Source organism: Cricetulus griseus, chromosome 5, assembly GCF_003668045.3.
Source record: "Cricetulus griseus strain 17A/GY chromosome 5, alternate assembly CriGri-PICRH-1.0, whole genome shotgun sequence".
Taxonomy (NCBI): Eukaryota; Metazoa; Chordata; class Mammalia; order Rodentia; family Cricetidae; genus Cricetulus; species Cricetulus griseus.
Genome location: NC_048598.1, coordinates 83,863,831 through 83,873,778, shown reverse-complemented (window position 1 = coordinate 83,873,778; position 9,948 = coordinate 83,863,831). Strand labels below are relative to the sequence as shown.

Sequence of the window (9,948 nt, the reverse complement as noted above, 5' to 3'; positions counted from 1 at the left end):
GGAAGAAAGGTTTATCATAACAGTTGATAACTGAGGGAAGTCATTGTAGAGTTAGTACCTCCAAGGTGTTATTGGTTCTCACCACCTGCACATATTTGCTAGTCTTGCACCTCCAGCTCTGTGGCTAGTGGTTGGTAGTTCTGTAACAATAGCTGATTAGGAGTGGTCAATGGATCTCCAGAAAACATCCCACAATGAGAGCAAGGATGAATAGATGAAGACACAGCTCCAAAGAGTGAGGCAGAGAAGTAAGACCCAAAGGTCTGCAATTCCTAGAGTACCAGAAATTCAAAGAGGGTTGATTTTGAGAAGGCACAGGCCGCTCAGTGATTGACTAAACACAGAGCAGGGACCAAGGGCCCTGAGCTCTAAACAGACACAGTTGCCTATTACCAGAACTTTGAGAAAAGCCAGAAGGAAAGGACTGTGCTTGAGAAAGGAAGGCTCACATCCAGGAGGGCAGGGCAGAGGGCTCCGAGCCCTAGAAACCTGTGTTTGCCTAGTACCAGGTTTTGTCCAAGGGACCACGGTGAAGAGGTAAGTCCTCACTCATGGGAAATGGCCAGAGATGGGGAAAGGAGAGGGGCTCAGTCATGCCAGTGTTGGATATAGGGACCCAGCAATCTGAAGAAGAAGCGATGCTGTCGTGTGTGGATCAGGTTCCAAAAACTGCCTGCAGGCAGGAGGAAGCTCCAGGGGAGACTTTCCTGTCAGGGAACCAATGTTGTAATTTATTTTAAAATGCCACTAAGGGAAGTCATGCCATGCAACAAGACTCACATAAGAGGCTTATTTGAAAAGGAGAGAGAAGGGGGAAAGAAGGGTGCAGAGAGGGGTGCAGAGAGGGGTGCAGAGAGGTGGACAGAGACAGGTACTAGGGGACAAGAGTGGTGGAAAAGAAAGAGACAGGGAAGGAAAGAGAGAGGGGGAAAGAGATGGGAGGTGGGTAAGGCCCACCTTTTAAAAGAGAATGAAGCAAATGTGCACAAGTGGTGCTCTTAGTGACTGCATTTGAGGACATATACTGTCAGGACCTCAAGGACAGCCCAATATAGATGCCTGAATGCAATCAATTGTGATTCTCCTTATGTAAAAATATTAATTTGGTTTTAGAAAAATGCAACTTGTGGTTGTAAGGTTATCTGTAATTGCATAGAAATCTTTGGTTTGGAGATACTAAAGGGATATGAGAGAGAGAGAGAGAGAGAGAGAGAGAGAGAGAGAGAGAGAGAGAGAGAGATGGAAAGAGATGGGTAGAAAGAAAACATCAGGAAAGAAATATAAGGGAACCATCAAGAAATAAAAAGGAGCATAACACACCAGGAACAATATAGATGGACAACAACTGGAGGGGAAAAGTAAAAGGAACACAATGGGGTAAAAGAACAACAACAACCAAAAGACCCAGGTAAGAATAAACAGCAGAGAGAAAAGTAAGCAATCAAGTGTTTGCCCTTAGATAAAGTTCCCATGTGCATCTGTGCATCTGTCCAGTAGTTTGCCTACTTTACATCTCTCCAGTTTCTCTGACCTGCTGGCAGCTGAAATAGAAATCAAATATTTTTCAAGATGATATGAATTCACTAGAGTGTAAGTTACTGATTCAATATTGCAAAAGCAAACTGTGTTTTTCAGCCAGCATAGATTTCGGAGCTGGCCAGCAGTAAGGCCTTCCCTGGGAGGCATGTAGCACAAGCATTTTCATTGTGACCCTTTTACCTATTGTGGCTAGAGACGCCGGTGAGGGTGCACAAAAAACACATGCCGTACAGTAGCCCAATCCACTGTACTATAGTTCAGCAGAGTCAGAAGAATGGATTCACTGTCCATAGGTGCAAAACAGCAGTTGTGTCAGCTGTTCTTGAGACAATGTTTACTGTACAAGAAAAAAATGTAACAGGAAGCTCATGCTGCATGTCCTTTAAAAAAAAGAAAAAAAAGAACACATCTAGGTATCAGGGGTGAAATAAAAAATAAGAGAACAAACAGTGCTAAGTATTTCTTTCTGATACTGTTTGTTAAAATTTGCAACTGGTGGTACAGTTAGGTCTGGTGCTGAGAGGTTCAGAACATCCCGGGGTCTCTGAAATGCTACATTTTCATGTGATTTTCCCTCTGCAAGTGAGCAGCTCTTATCTGCACAGAGATTCTTCCTTTCACCACCTTTAATTGGGAGCTCAATTGGGAACAGGAAAAATTACAGTAGGATATTAAATATTTTGAGGTATTAACAAAGAAAGGCAGTTAAAGAATTGAATCCAATACAGATGACTTAGGGTTGTAAGTCACTGATGATAAAGTATGTAAAATAATTATGAATCTCACCATCTCTTTGGAATAGTCAGAATTCCTACATTAATGAATTTTAGAGTTTATTTTATACAATAAGGAAATGGAAACATTTGCTTCTTAAACAGACTATTAATAGCATCAAAGAGAAAATAAAAAGCAAAGAGATGTTCAAACAGTTTTTCAACTTGACTATTTAGAATCACATGGGGAGAGAGTTTCCTTGGGGATTACCTAGATCTGATTGGTCTCTGACCACAGGGTTTGATTTTATTACTCAGGAATTAACGTGGAAAGAAACAGCCTACTAGGGGTAGCATAACTTCTTAGCCATGGGGGGCCTTGACAATGTCCAGTGACCAACAGTCAGCCCTGAAAGCATGCATGAAAGCATGAAAGTAACATCATACGGACTGCACAGGTGATATTTAGGAATATGCTGAACACAGATCTGTTTTCCCTTTAATCAGTTGTACTTCTGAAGTAACGTCTACAGATGACATCATTTCCACATCCCAGAAATCATTTCTTTCCACCACATGAGGCACCAGGAATGGATTAATATCATCAGCATTAACAGCAAAGTTCCCTTACCCTCAGCAGCCTTGCTGGTCCATGATGAACAACCTTAAAGCACGCATAATGTTATTAAGAATTTATGAAGCCTGGAGAGATGACTGCACACTCAAGAGCACACACTAATCTTCAGGAGGACCCAAGTTCATATCCTAGTCACCCAGTTTGGGTGACTTACAATCATCTACAACTCCAGCTCCAGAGGAATCTGTCCTGTGGGCACTCACTGTAATCAGCACATGACCACCTGAAAAATGCAGATGGCAACTACACATAATTAGACAATTTTAAATATAAATATTAAAAAAACTTTTCTGACTGTAATGATTTTACCTTTGGTATTTAAGAAAAGAAACAGGTTTATCTATTCATTCCGTAGTAAACTCTTGCTTGCCTTTGTTAGATGGATAGACCAAAAATCGAACCAGCCCAATGTTTTCTTTGGAAAAGATTAGAAGTCCCCTACCTATATTTCCAATTTTCATATTAAATACAATGGCTTAGGTAGGAGCTACAAAATCATGTAAAACTTCTTTTGTAACACATGCTTTATAAACCCTCCAGCACTCAACTTGGTGTAATACCTGGATCTAAGATTTGAAGATTCATTGTCCTGTTGTACAGTTGTCTACTTTTAAAAGACAGGGGTCCACACAAGCTATTTGCTAATGGCTTCCAAATGATTAACAATGTATTTTAAAATAGACAAATCAACTTTAATTTTCCCTTTGTGAAATAACAATGATACTTAATGATATACTCTTCAATTGTATTCCACAATAATAGAAAGCTCTGACATGATTCATTAGATAAAAATCACAGATTAGGGTGGAAAAGGCAAGCATGCTCAGTTCTTATATTTGAAACTGAGTTAAGTTTGTGGGGTTAATTGCATGACAGCTTTAAAAGGCAAACACTTCTGTACTGAGACGATCCACAAGCTACTCCAGCATTTGATGTTAAGAGAATAATGATTAGAAATTATTTGCACTTTCCACCTTCCTAACTGTGTTTGTTTGCTTGATTTTGAAATCCGGGAATTCATTTTCTCTTTATAAGTGATTTTATAATTCTGCCTTTACTCTTGTGTTCCAATTAATGCATCTTACCTACAAGAGACACTTTAACATATTCAGTGGATGCCTCGGGGAACACTCCCTCATGTCAAGTAATCGTAAGAAGAGTTGAAGGGTGGCCGGGTTGGGGGTTGAGGCAGAGGAGTTCGAGGATGCTCCTGATGTGGAGCCGCTGGTTCCCATGCTTAGCAATATCATCGAGCAGCGCAGCCTTAAGTGGATCTTCATCGGGGTCAAGGGTGGCGTGTGTAAGACCACCTGTAGCTTCAGCCTAGCGGTCCAGCTGTCTAAACGACATGAGAGTGTTCTGATCATTTCCACAGACCCAGCCCATAACATCTCAGATGCTTTTGATCAGAAGTTCTCCAAGGTGCCTACCAAGGTCAAAGGCTATGGCTATGACAACCTCTTTGCTATGGAGATAGACTCCAGCTTGGGTGTGGCAGAGGTCCCCGATAAGTTCTTCGAGTTCTTCGAGGAGGACAACATGCTGACCATGGGCAAGAAGATGATGCAGGATGCCATGAGCGCCTTCCCAGGCATTGATGAGGCCATGAGCTATGCTGAGGTCTTGAGGCTGGTAAAAGGCATGAATTTCTCAGTGGTAGTATTCGACACAGCACCCACCGGACACACACTCAGACTCCTGAACTTCCCCACCATCATGGAGCTAGGCCTGGGCCGCCTCATGCAAATCAAGAACCAGATCAGCCCCTTCATCTCACAGACGTGCAACATGCTGGGCCTGAGGGACATGAATGCTGAACAGCTGTCCTCCAAGCTAGAAGAGACATTGGCTGTCATCCGATCCATTAGCGAACAGTTCAAGGACCCTGAATAGACGACCTTCATCTGTATGTGCATTGCTGGATTCTTGTCCTTGTATGAGACAGAGAGGCTGATCCAGGAGCTGGCTAATTGCAAGATCGACACCCACAACATCATCGTCAACCAGCTCGTCTCCCCTGACCCTGAAAAACCCTGCAAGATGTGTGAGGATCGCTAAAAGATCCAGGCCAAAAACCTGGACCAGATGGAAGACCTGTATGAAGACTTTCTCATTGGGAAGCTGCCATTGTTACCCCATGAGGTTCCGGGAGCCGACAAAGCCAACACTTTCTCTGCTCTGCTCCTGGAGCCCTACAAGCCCCCAGCACCCAATAGTACCACCACTCATCCCAGCTGCTGCCACTTCACACCCTCCTCTTTTCCCATGGGGACAGAGTTTGCACAAAGTCCCCTATAGTACGGGGGAACCGTTTAGGAGGTGGGAAGTTGGGAGGGGATCTGTTCCCCCAGGTGGGGCCTGGGGAGGCTGCAATGCCCCCCACTTCTCCCTGCCTCACACTCCTCAATAAAATAATCTTAAACAAACAAACAAATAAACAAAAAAGAAGTGTTGTAGGGGACAATGTAAGCCATGCCTGCACAGCGGCTTCTGGGCTGGGCCTTTCGGCTCTGGAAAGCAGAGGCCCCAGTGGGGCTTTCAATCAGCACGAATGGGTCGTGCATTTCAGGGCGCCAGATATTAAGAAATAAAAGGAGCTTGAGATAAAGATATCCTTTATTAGAAAAACAACAGCCAAACGCAAGCCAGAGCATGCCAGGGGCAGCAAGGCAAGCAGGCCAGAGAGAAGGGGCTCCCATGTGCCTTGCAGCCCCTTAAAACCTTATCATGCATCATCCTAACCTCACCGTGACCATGCCCTGACAGGCATGATCAGGCACACCTGTAGCCAGCTACTAGCAGGCATGGCTTACATTGTCCCCTACAAAGTGTTCTTGTAGTGTAGGGAGACAGCGCTGAGGTGATTTAAGTCGGGAATCTGCTACAAATTAACAATTACCAGGAAAGGCTTTAAACAATCCATCATTAAACAAAGGGCTAGGAAGAGGGCTGTTCACGTGAGAATGCTTGCTAAGCAAACAAGAAGACCTAAGGTCAAATCTCCAGAACCCACTGAAAAGACCAGTACGGCTGTACCTACCCATAACTTGGTGCAGAGGAGAGAAACGTAGAGACAAAAGAAGAGTGACAGGGAAAGACTCCTCATATACTTCTCTGGCCTCTTTCTCTTCACAGAGAAGAGAAATTGGTAGACCAAAGCCACTCACCACCTAAATCAGAAGCAAATTTCAAAGAAAGAAAGAGGCTTGAGGCCCACTGTCCCTTTGGACGGCGTGCCCCCAAGGACCAGCACATGCCCTACTAAGACCCATCTGTTCGAGTTTCCACCACTTCTCAGCTTTGCCACAATGATACCTAAGCTAAGCCTTTTAGACATTTAATAACCCAGTTATAGCCATTTGTTTCCCTGAACGGAAACAGGCAGGAGGGATACAAACCAGTAACAATAAAAACTGAATTAATATAAACATGGACATATGCATCTTCACTTCAGCTCTGCCTTTCCTAACTCTCCACAACAAATCTACATCTTCTGGGCATGTACCCCAACCTCATTACCCACTTGCTGTCTCCATCACTTTTTGGATCTATGGGTTGACAATGAATTGGCAGGATGCCAATCAAATCCCTCCTAATAGCAAGGCAGATAAAATTCCTTTTCCCTGGGAATATTCCTGAGATTGAGCCACTTGAGAGAATCATTAAACTTGACCAGCTGGAACTGAAATTTTGTCAACTCTTATGGACAAAGCCTGTTGGCATGGTAACTGCTCCCCTCCAAGATATGGCTGAATCTAAATGATTCAATTTAATAAGCCATTTTAAGTATTTATAATATTGGAGTTCACAGGAGATTACAATGATAACATAGGTTCACAGGAGATTACAACGATAACATAGGTAATGGTCATTTATTCTTCAACCATTTTCCTGTAATCAGTGTGCTAATTCTTGTCCAATATCAAAACCAGAAGTTTGTCAATTGGCTGGTGTGTGCACTATGTAAAATCCAAAATAATTTCTCCTTAATTTAGAAATACCTTGTAAATCTGAGTTGGACCCCTCCACACACACACACACAAACACACACACACACACACACACACACACACACACACACACAATAACACTTCCTTCTGGTTTCCATGGTTTCTGTGTAGGGATTGGCTTGATCCATAATTGCTTTCTCCCTCAGTGTATTGAATTATTTGTCTCCAGCTCTTTTCAAAACTTGCCTTTGTTTTGATCTTTTTCGGTAATCCCCCTTGGTCCTTAAATAGTTTTATTTTTGTAGTCTGTTTTTTCTTGGTTGTTTTGACTGGGTAATTCCCATTGTTTTGTCTTGTTTCCCTTTCTTTATATATCTTTTATGCATTGAGTTTGTTATTGTTGTAAATTTTTATTTCTAAATTTTCCATTTGTTTTTTCTTTGTAATTTATATCTCCTTTATAATTTCTATTTTTAAATTTGTTAGAAGTATGTTCAACATTGCTAATTTGTAAGTATTTTTATGGCCTATTTAAAATATTTGACAGAAAATTATTATATATATTTTAAAGCAAAGTTTGAATATGTCTTCATTTCTAGTTTAGACTCCTCATGGTATTTGGCATGAAGACTGAAATCTTTACATTTAGATGTTGTGTTGTGAATAAATCTCATTTAAATATAGTGTTCAAGTACATGTTTTCCAAATAGCTATAACCAATGAACTAGATTTCTTCCCAGTCCTACTTTGGGGAAGAAATTCAAATTCTTCACTACTCCACTTATACTCAGGATAATGATGGGATTATTGTTACACAATAATGACACAAGCCTCTACAACACCAACTGGGCTGAAAGACCAGACTCCCAATCATTGCTTTTAAATTAGCCTTCTTTCACAATAACAAGGGGCAATATGACTTCCTGACTTCCCATGAGACCTCTTCACACATCACTGCTACACAGGATGGAGAGATATATGTTGTTAGTAGCCAAACCCCACTCACATCAGGAGTGTACCATTGGTCTAAAAGTACAGTCATGGATTAACACTTCTCTCTTTTGTCTAACTCCAAAGGGTGGAATGAATGAGAATGTTGACAAAGACAGGAATCTAAGCTGTTACCCAATTCCTTTGGTATAATGGACTAAAGAATACCTTTTTGGCTTTGGGATGCTTTTTGTTGTTTCTTTTCCTGTAGTATTTGGAAGAAGTGGAATGTTGCATGCATTTTTTGTTTTATTTTGCTTTGTTAAGAGGTCTTTTCCCTATTCCATGACAAAAGAAGACAGTAGAGGTTTGGTTTTATTTTTGTTTGTTTTTTTTTTTTTTAGTGTGCTGTTTTGAAACACTATTTTTTCCATCATGAAAAATGAGGTTGTGAATGAAAAGGAAACTAGAATATCCTTTGCATCATTTCTTAGGATTCAAGGTCCTAGCCCGGTTGCATTCCCTTGAGCTTTCCAAGTTTTATTTTGGCCATGTCTGTAAAGTCTGGAAACTTCATGGGGCCTGTGGGTGCAGAAAAGGTGCTCTACTTCCTTTCCTCTGGGAACTAATTACAAATGTCTTTTCAACAGTAGTTTTCAATAATAAAAATTTCAATATTATGTTACAAAGATCCCTTTGGAGATGAAATCAGAAAATAAGGAATACAAGAAGGAATTGGTGAATGGATAGAATAGTCTTGATTTGAGAGGGTACTCAGTATTGTTTAAAAGAACTGTTTGCAAGCGCCTATGACTAATGAGGTCATAAAGTCTCCTAGTATTGGAAAACATACATTTTGATGTTTTCTATTTTAGAAAACAGAAAATGTTAGTAAAGTATATATGTCCCCCAGCTTTTACTATAGCAACTCTCTTGGATTTATTTCTCCTCTCACTGAAATAATGCCTAACAGTGTTTTAAAGGAGTTTTTAGCATCCATTTCTCTGATGCTGGTGGATAAGAATTTTACATAGAGAAAGCCTGTCTTGAAAAACAAACAAACAAAAAAGAATGTGTTTATTTTACACTGTTTTGTGCAATGTCAGCAGTGTTCTTTAATGTAGAGATTAAAATTAAGATTTCAAAACTCTTTATATGAGAGACTAGAACATGGAAAAATTTTATTTTCAAGTTTTAATATCCATAAAATGTATCTGGGAGAGATTACAGCAAATAAAAATTTAAAGAACTCTGTGGTTGGCTGAGAAAACTTCATGCTTAAACAGTAGATCAAGTGACAACTGAACAGACTTCAGAAACAAAGTCCAATCACTGAAACCCTCATTCTGTGAGCAGATTTATAGATAGAGCAATTTACTGTGTCCATAATGGAATGAATAGAATCAGTTGTTGGACACTCACCCTCATTGCTTCCCACAGTCTTAGACAACTGGCAACCCTTTCCAGGCCTCACTTACTTGCATACAAAGTGTAAACAATATTGTACATATCCATTATCCAAGGAAAAAAACTCCAGACAACTAATTAGCACCGAAACACATAGGTCTAAAAACATGAACCAAATTGTTAGCCTAATTTTGATTAGTATTACCTTGAATTTGGTGAAATATATAATTGCAGAAATTATGCTGTGTTTAAGAATTATATCAAAATATCTTTTTAGACTCCTTCCTTTCATGAAGGAGAAACTGAGCCTTTCAATGTACCTGATCTAAAATCTTTATTCATGAGTCATGGGTACTTTGGCTTGTTGCATAGGCTATTTGGAAGACTTGTCAACCATGGAGCAGGGAACACAAAGGATGATAAACAAAATATCTTAGAGAGCTGAGTGTGAATACATCAGGCTGATCAGATGGACGAAGGACATGGCCCTGACTAAGACTGGGCACCAGGCTTGCTCCTTCTGAGGCCCTCTTGCATGACGAATATGTTCAAGTTCCTATCTTCCTGCAGCTAGTGCAGCGAATTATATTACACTAAAACATTAGTGGTCACAACTTATATGGAACCTCCACCTATGTCAGGAAAGAGTCTACCCCAGACCACCCTATAGACAGAAAGCTAAACATGCTTTATCTAACAACTGTGCCTACATTTTGGCAGCTGTGATACGAATTAGTCTGTTGACAAAACAACAGGCTGACTACATAAATAT

The 9,948-nt window shown here is 40.6% G+C and overlaps 1 pseudogene; it reads left to right on the top strand.

Moving 5' to 3' along the window:
• The first annotated feature begins 1,334 nt into the window (after nt 1-1,334).
• Nucleotides 1,335-5,187, top strand: LOC100754550 (annotated as a pseudogene).
• The last annotated feature ends 4,761 nt before the right edge of the window (nt 5,188-9,948 follow it).